Source organism: Ursus maritimus, unplaced genomic scaffold (assembly GCF_017311325.1).
Source record: "Ursus maritimus isolate PB19 unplaced genomic scaffold, ASM1731132v1 scaffold_10, whole genome shotgun sequence".
Lineage (NCBI taxonomy): Eukaryota > Metazoa > Chordata > Mammalia > Carnivora > Ursidae > Ursus > Ursus maritimus.
The window spans coordinates 7610378-7624314 of NW_024423344.1; positions in this window are offsets into that span (position 1 = coordinate 7610378).

Consider the following 13937-nt stretch of genomic DNA (forward strand, 5'->3'; position numbering starts at 1 on the left):
AATGGTAAATGGTATCCTGAATGTAGATTCTATATGACAGAATCTTCAAAGTACACCATCAGCATACAGACCATCAAGTAAACAGCAACTGGTATGTCTGTAGCAGCACAAAGCCAGGAATTGGCCTTATAGAAAGAAAAATAGACAAGACTTACCCATCCACCTGCAAAGTCCTTCTCTCCCTCTTATCCCCAAATTCAGAACATCTGACAGGAAGCGACATTCTGACCTCACATGTACTTTTCCACTTGAATCCACCTGCTGAGCAACATGGCATTTTGGAAGTAAGAGTTAGCAAAGAGGAGAAGGAGAAACCAGCCAGCCATATCACTGCCAAATAACATTTATTAAAACCTACTGAGTGCACAGTGTATGAGGAGATATAAGGACTTGGCCCTGTGCTCCTGAAACTCATGTCTGGATGGAGAGGCAGGACAGAGTCACCTGCAATACATATCACAGTTCTCAATCCTCCAAGCAATGGAGACTGAGTTTAACATTCGTTATGGAGTAGCCAGGCAGGTGCAGTGCAGCTGAGGGTCAGGTTCAGAGTCAGGAACTGAGCCAAGTCCCTGGATAGAGGAGCTGCCAGAGCCTGGCTGTCCCAAGAACACTGATCTCCACAAAGGCATTGGAGAAGACCCAGAGAAACCTCCCAAGAGGGGAGGCCCTGATGAGGAAGTTTCCATCACCTCCTCCATGGCTGCTCAGGCCACGGCTTATAGCCTAGCCAGCCAGCAGAGCCAGGTCAAGACACAGGCCCAGCCTCCATCTGTGTCCACCACAAAACAATTCCATGCATTGTTCTCTCCCTAATTTGTTTCTCATTGTTCTCTCACTAATGAGTCCTTTCAAGCTTGTTAAAGGGCCTAAATTATTATTTTACTCTTTCACGGAAATTGCACACAATTTAGTGAGTACTCTGTAGTATGATCAGCATCCCTTACAACCTCCCGGGGCAGGAGACTGAATCACACCAGGTTTCTGGGTCTGAAACACAGCCATCTCTCAGCTGAGTCTGCAGCAAAGGATGGAGCTGCCACCTGGCCCTCTAGAGTTCTCAACTACTTGGTCACTGAATTAGTCATGATCTGTGGTTGCAAACAATAAAAACCCACTCTGCTTAGTTTCTACAGACAGGAATGGATTGAAAGGGTATCAGATAACTCATAGAATTAAAGGGAAGTCTCAGAAAGAGGCCAGAACCAAGGGGCGGGGGAGAGGGGGCAGGTGGCTACAAGGACACCCGACTCACACAGAGGAACAAACCTGGCAGGGATGCCATGGCTTTTACTGCTGGACCAGAACCATTGTTACAGCCTCCACCACCAATGCTGGCATGAGGTCAGTGTGGTTTCTTACACCTCTACCTCATTCAGTCCAGAGGCAAAGTCCCAGTGGAAACATCTGGTTGACCAAGGCGGGGGTCAAGTGTTTGTGCAGAAAGAATACCCAAAACCCTGACTCCTGTGCCCCAAACATAAGATGAGCTTGGACACACTGAGCTGTAGTCAAATTAACAAATATCCACTAAAGCCACTGAATACTGTGTGATATTAGGCCAAACCTTTTAGCCGCTCTGTGCTTCAATTTGGTCCTTGGAGAAGATATTTTACATTGAAATAACAAGTTTTGAAAATACAAACCAGTAAGAAACAATCTGAGTATAATATTAGAAGAAATTAGTGTGGGCCTAAGTGACTTGAAATAGCCGAGGCAGAAAGGCCTTTTGAGGCTCTTGGCTGGAGGGATTTCCCGTCAATCTGAGATAGACAACAGCCGTGGGTGGCGTGCTTCTCCATGACCAGGCCATAGAAACTGAACCACAAGAGATCCAGCCACATAGTGGAGTATTCAAACATGCATCTTTAAATAATGGTGATCGATGCTGAAGGAATTAAATGCTAAGATGGTGAATTTCAGCAGTGAACTGCAAAGTATTTTAAAAAAAAAGAATAACTACTATACTATAATTAAAAATTCAATGGATAGGTTTAGAGAAAATTAGTCAAGAATATCAGAAAATACTCAGACCAAAGCATGGAGAAAAAAGAGATAGGAACACAGAAAAGAGCATAGAGATATATATTGGTCAAGTAAAACAAGCTTGAAAATATGTGTAATGGGATCCCAGATGGAGAAAGAAGATTAATGAAGAAGCAATATTTAAAGAGATACTTAAAACTGACTGAGGACATAGAGCCACAAACTCAAAGAGAGGAACTCCAAGCATATACGATATTATAGTAAAAGTGCTATAAAAACCAAAGACAAAGAGAAAAACTTCCAAGGAACCAGAGGGAGGGAATACATCACCCTCACACCAAAAATAAGACTGGCCGCTAATTTCCATCGGATACAACAGGAGCCCAAAGACATGGAATCCTATCTTCAAAGCGCTGAAGGAAAACAGCTGAAATCTAGCATCCCACAACAGCCACCAAAAACATTCTTCAAAAGTTAAGGTAAACTTGTAATATTTCCAGACGCCAAAAACTGAGAAAATTTGTTTCCAGCACACACAGACTAAAGAATATTCTTTGACAGAAAGAAAATGATCCCGGTGGAAGCATGGAAATATAAGAAGCAATGAAGAGCACTGGGAAGTGTACACATAATCACAGATGAATCTAAGGTACTGTGTCGCCATTCCCACGTGTCTGTAAGATGCCTGGAAAGAACGTTGTTGATCATTAAGTAAAAATTATAATTTGTTATTGGGTATTGAGTACTTGTTTATCATACAGTTTAGTATACTGCCTCCCCAGGACATTTAATTGAGAAAACACCACATTGGAAAGTCCACTTCTCTGCATTTCTACAATTTCTCATAAAGAAAAAAATTTTATTATAAAATTGAATTAATTAATTAGATTAATTAAAAATTTCATCATGAAATTTTCATTAATAAAAAAATTAAGTTCGAGAATAGCAAAGGAGAAGAGCATAACAGCATCCCCCCCAAACAGGGTGGCTGTAAGAATTAGAGGCAATGAATAAAAAGTGTTTATTCCACTACCTGAAACATGGTCATTAATTATTGGTTATTAGTAACCGTTTCTCAATCCATTTTCCAATCCTATCCCTGGAGGGCAGAATACAGCAAGAATATGAACAATTAAGGAATGAAAAGAAAACGAGATCACACACTTACAGGTTTTAAAATGTGCACAAAAAGAGTAAGATGGCAGGTTATATCTGGTGTGTGTTTACTTTCTACGAGAAAGATCTTGAAACCTTGGTCTCCTGCCTGCAGGGGTGTGGGCGACATTAAGAGGTGGCTTTGGGGCACCCTCTCGTGGAGGCCTGTGGTAACTGTTCCTTACTCAGCTGCTGAGCCTTGAGTTGAAAATGAATTTATTTAAGGAATGTTCAAGCATATCATCTTCCAGAGTTGGTGATGAAGCTATGGGGTTTGGTGGGCCTCTTTCTCAAGAACCATGGGTGGCCAGCCAACCTCTTGCCAACCACCATCTTGTAAAACAATTCAGAGCAGTATGACATTGAGAAGAAAGGCCACAGAACTGCTGAGTGGGCAGTAGGCATTTGGGGACCTTCCAGTGGTTTTTAGTGAAATTACATTTTTTGCAAACATGGAAGTGATGAAAGCTGCCGTCCCTTTTCTAGAACCCTTGTCATTGACTGAGGGCAATGTCTTTATCCCCATACACTGACAGGCTAGCCATCATACCAAAGACACCAGAGGGCATAGGATGCCCTCATATGCTGTTTGGAGCTGACAGACAGTGAGGTGACATCAGTGGGGAGGATTATGTTCATAACAATAATAGCAAAAGCGCCATGAGTGGGCCAAGACCCATAGTCAGCACTTGACCTGGATTTCCTCACTTACTCCTCACAACAGCCATATCCCAGAGGTACCATTATTAATCCCACTTTACAGATGAACATGCTGAGGCAGGGAGAAGTTCCGTCACTAGCCCATAGCTACATGATTTTAGGTGGCACAGTGGCGCCTGTGTCTAGGACACCCTGGCCAAGTATATATTTGTAATCTCTGTCTCTTTTAACTGATATTTCTTCTCCTCAACCTCATATTCAGTCCCTCTTGGACATAGTCTGGGAGTAACTGGGGAACACTGACTTAGACAGACACCCATGGACAAGAGATCCTTTGTAGAAGTCCAGGTTTTACAGAGAATACTTTCCAGCACTCCACTGAAAAAAAGAGAAAAATATGTCTGGGCCCATTAGAGTCAGTAAGAGAACCTTACCAGAGCTACAGGACACCAGGGATCTCTCCTGTGGAGGAAAGGGAAGAGCAGTGAGTGAGCCTCCAGCTCCTTGGCTGTGCAGGGTGCTATTGAAGAAACCCATCGCTCTCCCATCTCTCTCTCCAAGATGGGATGGGATGTGGGGGAGGGGGTAGGGAGAAGATTGGGAAAGTGGCAGATACAAATATCTGAGGGCATTAAAGAAACACAATTCCTGCCAACTGCATGTTGGACCCCAGCAGAAAGCCCACCCATAAGCAGCTGAGAAAACCTTACTCAAGCATCCTCCCACCTGGCCCATGGGCATCCCCAACATCCTGAGTGCCACACTCACATTTCCCCCTGCTTGGCAGCCAGCTCCTGTGGGCACTCCTGAGGACAGCAGTGAGACTGAGCTGGAGTGGGCCAGGAGAACATGCAAGAAACAAGCCAGAATTTACAAGTAAAGGAGAAACTACCATCTAAAGCTGTAGTGCCACCTTCTAGAAAACAAAAAAGAGGTTTTGAACCAGTCAGCCTGGTGTGTTGTAAGATGGAGAGAAGACATATGAGCTGACAAATTCAGCCACAAGAGGGAACAAGAAGCATGGAGCAGGTACACCCAAACAATGTCAGAAAAAGCCCCAGACATAAGTAGGACCAATGAGAAGTATCTCCCACCTGAAGGCAGCTAATAAAGATTGGAGGAGGAGGCTGCTAGTTTAAATGCAAAAATAGCCATGCAAAACCCCAAGGAACCTGAGAAATCAAGAAAATATGACACCACCAAAAGATCATCCTGCAGAGGTCAAACCCCACGACATGGAGACCTATGATTTACCTGATAAGAAATTCAAGATTGCTGTTCTGAAGAAACTCAGTGAGCTACAAGAAGACAGAGAAAAACAATTCAACAGTCAGGAAAACAATACATGAACAAAATGAGAAGTTTAACAAAGAGAAATCATTAAAAAAAAGAACCAAACAGGAATTCTGGAGCTGAAGAATTGAATGAATGAAATGAAAAATGCAACAGAGAGCATTAACATCAGAATGCACCAACTAGAAGACATAATCAGTGAGTCAGAGGATTGGTACTTTGAAATAACCAAGTGGGAGGAAAACAAGGAAAAAGAATGAAAAAGAGTGTGGCGGGGGGCGGGGGAAGCCTAAATGTTCTATAGGACACCATAAAAAAGAACAAATACCAGAATTATTGGAGTTCCAGAAGAAAAAGAGAGGAAGAAGGGGGAAATGTTAATTTAAAGAAATAATAGCTGAGAACTTTCTTAACCTGGGAAGAGACTTGGAAATCCAAGTTCATGAATCTAATAGACCATCCTATTATTTCAATTCAAAACAATCTTCTCCAAGACACATTATAATGAAACTGTCAAAAATGAAAGACAAAGAAAGAACCCTAAAACAGCAAGAGAGAGAAAAAAGATTTTAACCTACCAAGGAACCCTCATTAGGCGATCAGATTTCTTAGTAGAAATCTTACAGGCCGGGAGAAATTGGAATGATATATTCTAAGTTCTGAAAGAAAAAAAAATGCCAGCCAAAAATACTCCATCTGGCAAAATTATCCTTCAGAAATGAAGGAGAAATAAAGACTTTCCCAGACAAACAAAAGCTGGGGAGTTCAGTCCCACTAGACCTGCCTTATAAGAAAGGCTGAAAGTAGCTCTTTGAAATCAAATGAAAAGCCACTAATTAGTAACATAAAAACATATGAGAATATACAACATAATGGTAAAGCTAAATGTACAATTAGATTTAGAAAACTCTAGGGGCGCCTGGGTGTCACAGTTGTTAAGCGTCTGCCTTCGGCTCAGGGCGTGATCCCAGCGTTCTGGGATCGAGCCCCACATCAGGCTCCTCCGCTAGGAGCCTGCTTCTTCCTCTCCCACTCCCCCTGCTTGTGTTCCCTCTCTGCTGGCTGTCCCTGTCAAATAAATAAATAAAATCTTTAAAAATAAAAAGATTTAGAAAACTCTAATTCTGTAATATGATGGTATGTTAACCACTTAACTATGGTGTAAAGGCTAAAGGAAAAGAGTATGAAGGTAACTATAGCTAATGTAATTTGTTAACAAATACACAGTATAAAGAGAAGTAAATTGTGACATCAAAAACATACAAGTAGAGAGAGTAAAAGGGTAGAATTTTCGTATGTGGTTGAAATTAAGTTGCTATCAGCTTAAGACAGACTGTTCTATCTGTAAGATGCTTTATGTGAGCCTCATGGTTACCACAAAGCAAAAACCTATAGTAATTTACATAAGCTAAAGAGAAAGGAATTAGAGCTTACCACCAAGGAAATTACCAACTCACAAAGGTAGGCGGCAAGAGAGGAAAAAGGAACAATGGAACCACAAAACAGCCAGAAAGTAATTAATAACATGACATTAATAAATCCTTACTTATCAATAATGGCTCTATTTTATTTAATTTATTTTTTTAAATAATATTTTTTATTATATTATGTTATTCACCATACGGTACATCCCTAGTTTTTGATGTAAAGTTCCATGATTCATTACTTGCGTATAACACCCAGTGCACCATGCAATACGTGCCCTCCTTAATACCCATCACCAGCCTATCCCATCCCCCCTCAAGCCCTCAGTTTGTTTCCCAGAGTCCATAGGCTCTCATGGTTCATTCCCCCTTCTGTTTACCCCCCTTTCTTCTTCCCTTTCTTCTCCTACCCATCTTCCTACTTCTTATGTTCCATAAATGAGTGAAACCATATGATAATTGTCTTTCTCTGCTTGACTTATTTCACTTAGCATTATCTCCTCCAGTGCCGTCCATGTTGCAGCAAATGTTGAGAAATTGTTCTTTTTGATGGCTGAGTAATATTCCATTGTATATATGGACCACATCTTCTTTGTCCATTCGTCTGTTGAAGGGCATCTCAGCTCCTTCCACGATTTAGCTATTGTGGACAATGCTGCTATGAACATTGGGGTGCATATGGCCCTTCTCTTCACTACGTCTGTATCTTTGGGGTAAATACCTAGTAGTGCAATGGCTGGGTCATAGGGTAGCTCAATTTTTAACTTTTTAAGGGACCTCCACACTGTTTTCCAGAGTGGCTGTACCAACTTGCATTCCCGCCAACAATGTAAGAGGGATCCCCTTTCTCCACATCCTCTCCAACATTTGTTGTTTCCTACCTTGTCCATTTTTGCCATTCTAACTGGCTTAAGGTCGTATCTCAGTGTGGTTTTGATTTGAATTTCCCTGATGGCTAATGATTTTGAACATTTTTTCATGTGTCTGCTAGCCATAATAATGACTCTAAATGTAGCACACTGAGTTTCTTCAGAACGGCTATCTTGAATTTCTTATCGGGTAAGTCACAGGTCTCTGTGTCTTCGGGTTTGACCTCTGCGGGATGATCTTTGGTGGTGTCCTGTTTTCTTGATTCCTCAGTTCTTGGAAAGTTCATAGCAATGAATGCATATATTAAGAACAAAGCAGTATTTCAAAGGAGCAACCTAACTTTACACCTCAAGGAACTAGAAAAAGAAAAACAGACTAAGCCCAAAGTTAGCAGAAGGAAAGAAATAACAAAATTCAAAATTCAGAGCAGAAATAAATGAAGTAGAGACCAGAAAAACAATTGAGCATCAATGAAACTAAGAGCTTGTTTTCTAAAAGGATAAACGAAATTGACGAACTTTTAGCTAGACTAACAGGAAAAAAGAGAGAGGACACAATACTGTATTGTATACTTCAAAGTTGCTAAAAGACTAGATCTTAAATGTTCTCACCACAAAATAAAATGATAATTATGTGACATAATGGAAGTGTTAACTAACACTGTGATGGTAATCATATTGCAATATATAAATGTATCGAATCAAAAAGAGAGAGATAAAACTATAAAACTCTTAGAAAAACCGTTAGGAGTATATCTTGATTTTGGATTTGACAAAGTTTTCTCCGATATAAGGCTTAAATTACAAGCAACAAAAGAAAAAATAGATAATTTTTTTGTTTTTGCTGATTCATCATTAACCACTTTTCACCATCAGGAAAGTGAAAAGACAATCCACTGAATGGTAAGAAAAAAAAGTTGCAAATCATACAACCAATAAGAGAATTGTACCTAGAATGTACAAACCTAAGTGGCAATGTCGAAAAATTGGAACCCTCGTACACTGTCAGTGGGGACGGAAAATGGTGCAGCCACCTTGGAGGAGGGGCAGAGCGAGAAGCAGACTCCCTGCTGAGCAGAGAGCCCACTGTGTGACTCGGTCCCAGGACTCTGGCATCAAGACCTGAGCCAAAGGCAGACGGTTAACTGACTGAGCCACCCAGGCACGCCAGTGCAGCTACTTTGGAAAGCAGTGTGACAACTCTTCAAGGTATTAAACTCTTCAAGGGGGTTACTACTTGACCCCGTAGATCCACTCCAAGGAGAATACATAAGAAAAATGCAAACATGTTCACACGAAAACTTGTACAAGAGTATTCATAGCAGCATGACTCATAGCAGCCAAAAAGTGAAGGGAAAAACCCCCACTGTCTGGCAACTAACAAATGGGGAAATGTAATGTGATATATGTATCCCATGAAATAGTATCAGCAGTAGAAAGGAATGAAGTATTACTATTTGTTGATACATGATTGAACCTTGAAAACATTGTATATGAAAGTTCTTCACAAAAGACTTAATCATATGATTCCATTGATGTTCAATGTCCAGAATAAACAAATCTACAGAGACAGAAAGTAAATCAGTGAAGTACAAACTTCCAGTTACAAAATAAATAAGACCTGGGGATGAAATGTACAGCATGGTGACTGGAGTTAGTAATACTCTGCTGTATATTTGAAAGTTGCTGAGAGAGTAGATCTTAAAAGTTCTTATCACAAGAAAAAAATTGAACTATAACTGTAGATGTTAACTAGACTTCTTGACGTGATCATTTTGCAACATACACAAATATCAAATTATTATGTTGAACACCTGAAACTAATGTTATATGTCCGTTTATATCTCAATTAATAGATAAATAAATGTAGGGGTACCTGGGTAGTTCAGTCGGTTAAGCATCTGACTTCGACTCAGGTCATGATCCCAGGGTTCTGCGGTCGAGCCCCGCATAGGGCTCCCTACTCAGTGGGAGGCCTGCTTCTCCCTCTCCCTCTGCCTCTCACCACCCCCCCGCTTGTGCTCTCTCTCTCTCTCAAATAAACGAATAAAATCTTTAAAAATAAATAATAAATGTGATTCGTAGACAACCATATTTTTTAAATTACAAAAAATGAAAAGAAAGTTGATTAGCCATTGTGATGGCCTCAGAGAGATGAGAAGATTGGGAGGTAATGGCTAAACGGTATGTATGGAGTTTCTGTTTGGAGTGATGAGAATGTTCCGAAACTGACGGTGGTGTTGGTTGCACAAGTCTGTGAATATAAGAGAAACCACTGATTTGTACCCTTGAAATATGTGAATCGTATGGCACATGAATTATATTTCAATAAAGTAGTTATGAAGAAGGAGGAGGAGCGGTGGGAAAGGGGGCAGGGGAAGTTCCTGCCCATTCTAGACCTTCTTAAACTCAAGACAATCAGGGAGGCATCCCAGGCTCAGATTTGTCCTCCTTGTCTCTGTGGATGGGGGTGGAAGCATGGTTGCTGGGTAGTTAGCCCTCCTCCCAATGCCCCAGTGGCTCCAGACACAGCTTCCCCTCTGGGCAGTAGAGTCGGGGAATGGCAAAGGGAACAAGGACTGTATCTGCCGTTGCCCCCTGTCACTTGAGGGCATGATTCCGACTTTGGCTCTTCCCCTGTCACTCAAGGGCATGATTCTGACTTTGGCTCTCAACAGTATGAAATACTTCTGACAGAGCATGACTTTTTCCATGCCCCCACACCTCACCCCGGCCCCCACCTTGACTAGAAATGGATCTAGGTAATCCTGTGCACAGAAATTCTTAATTCTGGCTTGAGGGTCAAGTTGCCGTAGGTGCGAAGGGCCACGCTTTAGTTTCCCACCAGATGGCAGTATTGTTATACGCCAGTTCTAACACATGGCCCTGTTCCAGGCTCTCAGTAAGTACAGGAGATACACGTGGAATGGATTCTAGTTTTCTGCCCCTCTGAAAACGCAGAAGCCTGAGTTTTATTTGCATAAATGACTTTAAAATAACTATTAAACTATTAGTTAAAAGGGAAAGAACTACAGTTATTCAAAACGAAGTACTTCTTTATTAAACTTCCTTCCTAAAAAAGGGGGTGTGAAAAAAAGTTCAAGAATTGAACTAAGATCTCATTCTGATGTTGTTTTTAGAGGGCATTGGCCCCATGCAATTGCAACTTTCCTCGTGGGGAAGTGGGAGGACCCCTAATTGAGCTCAGGAGCTGTGGGGGCCACAAGATCTGGACTTGAATTTTAGCCCCACCACCTTCCAGATGAGCAGTCTTCACCTCTGGGTGCTTCGTTTTCTCATCTGTAGGAAAGAGAGTGTCTCCAACCTCACTGAGTGGCTGTGGGGAACAAATGGGGATGTAGAACAGGGCCTGGCAGTTCATATGTGCTCAATAAAGAATGGGCATTTACTCAGTGGTTCTCAACTCTGGATACTCACTAGCCGTCCTGGGGAATTTTTAAAATTATTAATCCCCAGTGGAAATCAAAATCACAGTGAGATATTGCCTGACGTCTCTTAGGATGGTTATTATTAAGCAAACAAACGGAAAATAACAAGTTTTGGCAAGAAAAGTGGAGAAACTGGACTCCTTGGGCATTACTGGTGGGAATGTAAAATGGTACCACTGCTGTGGACGGTGGTCTGGCATCTCCTCCTAAGCGAAACAGAATTCCCGTGCAATGCAGCAGTTCCACGTCAAGATATATACACATAAGAACTGAAAACATGCTGGGCACCTGGTGGCTCAATCAGTTAAGCATCTGCCTCTTGATTTCAGATCAAGTCTTGATCTCAGTGTCGTGAGTTCAATCCCTGTGTTGGGCTCCATGCTGGGAATGGAGTCTACTTAAAAAATAAATAAATAAATAAATAAATAAATAAATAAATAAATAAATAAAAGAATTGAAAGCAGGGACTCAAAGAGATATTTGCACAACCATCTTCATAGCAGCATTCTTCAAAATAGCCAAAAGATGAAAAGATCCCAAATGTCTATCAACAGATAAACGGACACATACGATATCCAACATAATGCAATATTCTTCAGCTGCTACATGGATGAAGCTTGAAGACATGATGCTAAGTGAAATAAGCCAGGCCTAAACCCACAAAGACTATGATTCCACTCGCATGAGGTGTGTGGAGTCGTCACCTTCATAGGGACAAAAAGTAGAAAGGTGTGTGCCAGGGGCGGGAGGAGGAGGGGAATGAGGAGTCTGTGCTTCCTGGGGACAGAGATCCAGCTTTGCAAGATCAGAAGAATTCAAGAGCTGGACGGTGGTGATGGTTGCACAACAGTGTGAATGCTCCTACTGCCGCTGGACTGCACACTGACAAATCGTTAAAATGTAAATTTTCAGTTATATGTATTTCACCACAAGTTTTTAAAAGCTAACTCTTACAAAGTTTTGAAAACATTTTTTAAAAAGAAGAAATCACCAAGATGAGAGAAATCCACATTTCTGGGATAGAACCCAAGCACTGGTACAAAAGCCCCCCTCGGATTCTGATGCTTTGGAGAGTCCTCAGATGGGGTGGTCATTCCCAGGGTGAAGCAGAGAAGGGAAAGCAAGGGAGAGCCTCTCCCAGTGGCTCAGACTCTCAAAACGTCTCCTTTCTGCCCTCTGCTGGCCCAGCTCTACCTCTGAATCGCTCAGCCGCTGGGATTCTGAGGCTGGGAGCTGTTCTGGGCAAGTCCAAGGGGTCACCAAAATTCCCGCGTGGATAGTGGCTTCGAGACCAAATGGTGGTGAAAGCTTCCCTTAGGACTGAAATCTAGAAATGAGCCCATTGGGTAGGGCCCATCTACAGCTCTGCAAGACCTACTCTGGATGAAAACCAGCAGCTCCCTTCGAAGGGCTGCCTCAGCAGCCCAGACTGTATAACGTCTCAATTGGAAGCTTCCATCCTCCCAGCGTGACTGGTGTGCTGGCCTGTGCCCCACACACGCAGGCCTCCCACGGAGCTCACCCTCATGGTCTTTGGGTCCTGGAACCATAAACGGACCCCTCCAGGCCTCCTGGCCTCTTGGGGCCCTGAGGAATAGAGGTTAGTCACGGGGTCAGGGCGACAGTTCTCAGCTGTGATTGCAATCACCCCGGAGTAGAGCGAGGCCCCAAGGAATTCAGAGCGGTGTGAGGAATCCTTCCCCAGGAGGTGGGCTCGGCTGCAGAACAGCAGATGTGGCCTGCAGGGCGGTGGAATGAGGGGACAGACAAGAAAGAAATGCTTAATAACCCGAGGGTGCTGGGGCCTGTGAAAGGGCTATTCTGGAACCCCCGCCCCCCCCCGCGGTCTCTGCCCCCCCCGCTCTGGGCTCCTGCTCGTCCAGCTGCCACATGAGCCGGGTCGGAGGTGAGGCTGATAGGCAGAGTTCAAAGTTTCCCCAGATGCACCCTCATGCACACACGCACACAAATGCACACCCTCACACACCCTCACATGGGCACAGGAACACAATACCAGCGGGGATCTATATTATTATTTATTTATTTATTTTAGAGAGAGCGAGTGGGGGAAGGGCAAAGGGAGACGGAGAGAATCTCAAGCAGACTCCGCATTGAGCATGGAGCCCATAGGATCGATATGATCTCTATTATTAAAATATGCACAGACAGTGTATTAGGCACCTTGGAGAAACCATGGAACTATTCAAAACTAGCTCTGATAATCTGTTGTATTTTTCTCTGGGAGCAGCAACCATGTCCCAACGCCACAGAAACAGCACAAACAGAAGCCCGCAGGGCCTCGGGGACACCTGCACGAGATGCTCCTCTCCGGGTGCGTCTGGGCCCAGGCTACTGTTAATCTCTGAACACCCAGCGATGGAATTACCGGGAGGCAAAGGAGAAGGGAACTCATTAGATAAACCCTCGTGCTTACGGCCCCATTAGTTAATTAAATTATCTCTTTACTGTGCCCAAAGTGAGCTGTAAGACTAATCCAAGTGTCACCGGCTTTATGGGGTCTGCGGGCTCTTTACAAGCTTCCTCTGCTCCCGAGTGTCAAATTGGGGCTGTATGGAGAGATAAAGGGAAAATCAAGCTCACAATTGCAGCCTTTCCCTCCGATATCTTTATACTGCGCTATAAAAGCCTATTATACTTAATTTAAAGAGTGAAAATTGTTGACATCTCTTTCAATTGCTAATCTTTAGGAAACAATAAGTGGCATATTATTTGAAATGAATAATGCGCTCACTTTATTGAGAGTAGTAAAAATCTAATAGTTGGCAAAACAGCGTGGTGTTTACTCTTCAAGATAGTCGGGTTTATCAGCTCAAGCACCGAGAGCATTCTCCAGTCCGCCCCAGCAGCCACCTTCCAGAGTTTTGCTTGGGTCACAGCAGCTGAGGGGTTGTTCGTTGCTGTCATTGTTTTCCCTTTTTGTTGTCGTTCTCTTTGTTCTTTCTTTCTCCTCTCCCTTCACCCCGAAAAGGATCACGGGCTACTCTGTCGAGGAACATAATAATTTCCAATGTGGTACATATTCATTTAATTGGAAAATATCCTGCGAAAGAAAAAAATAATGTGTGTCAAATGCTCAATTC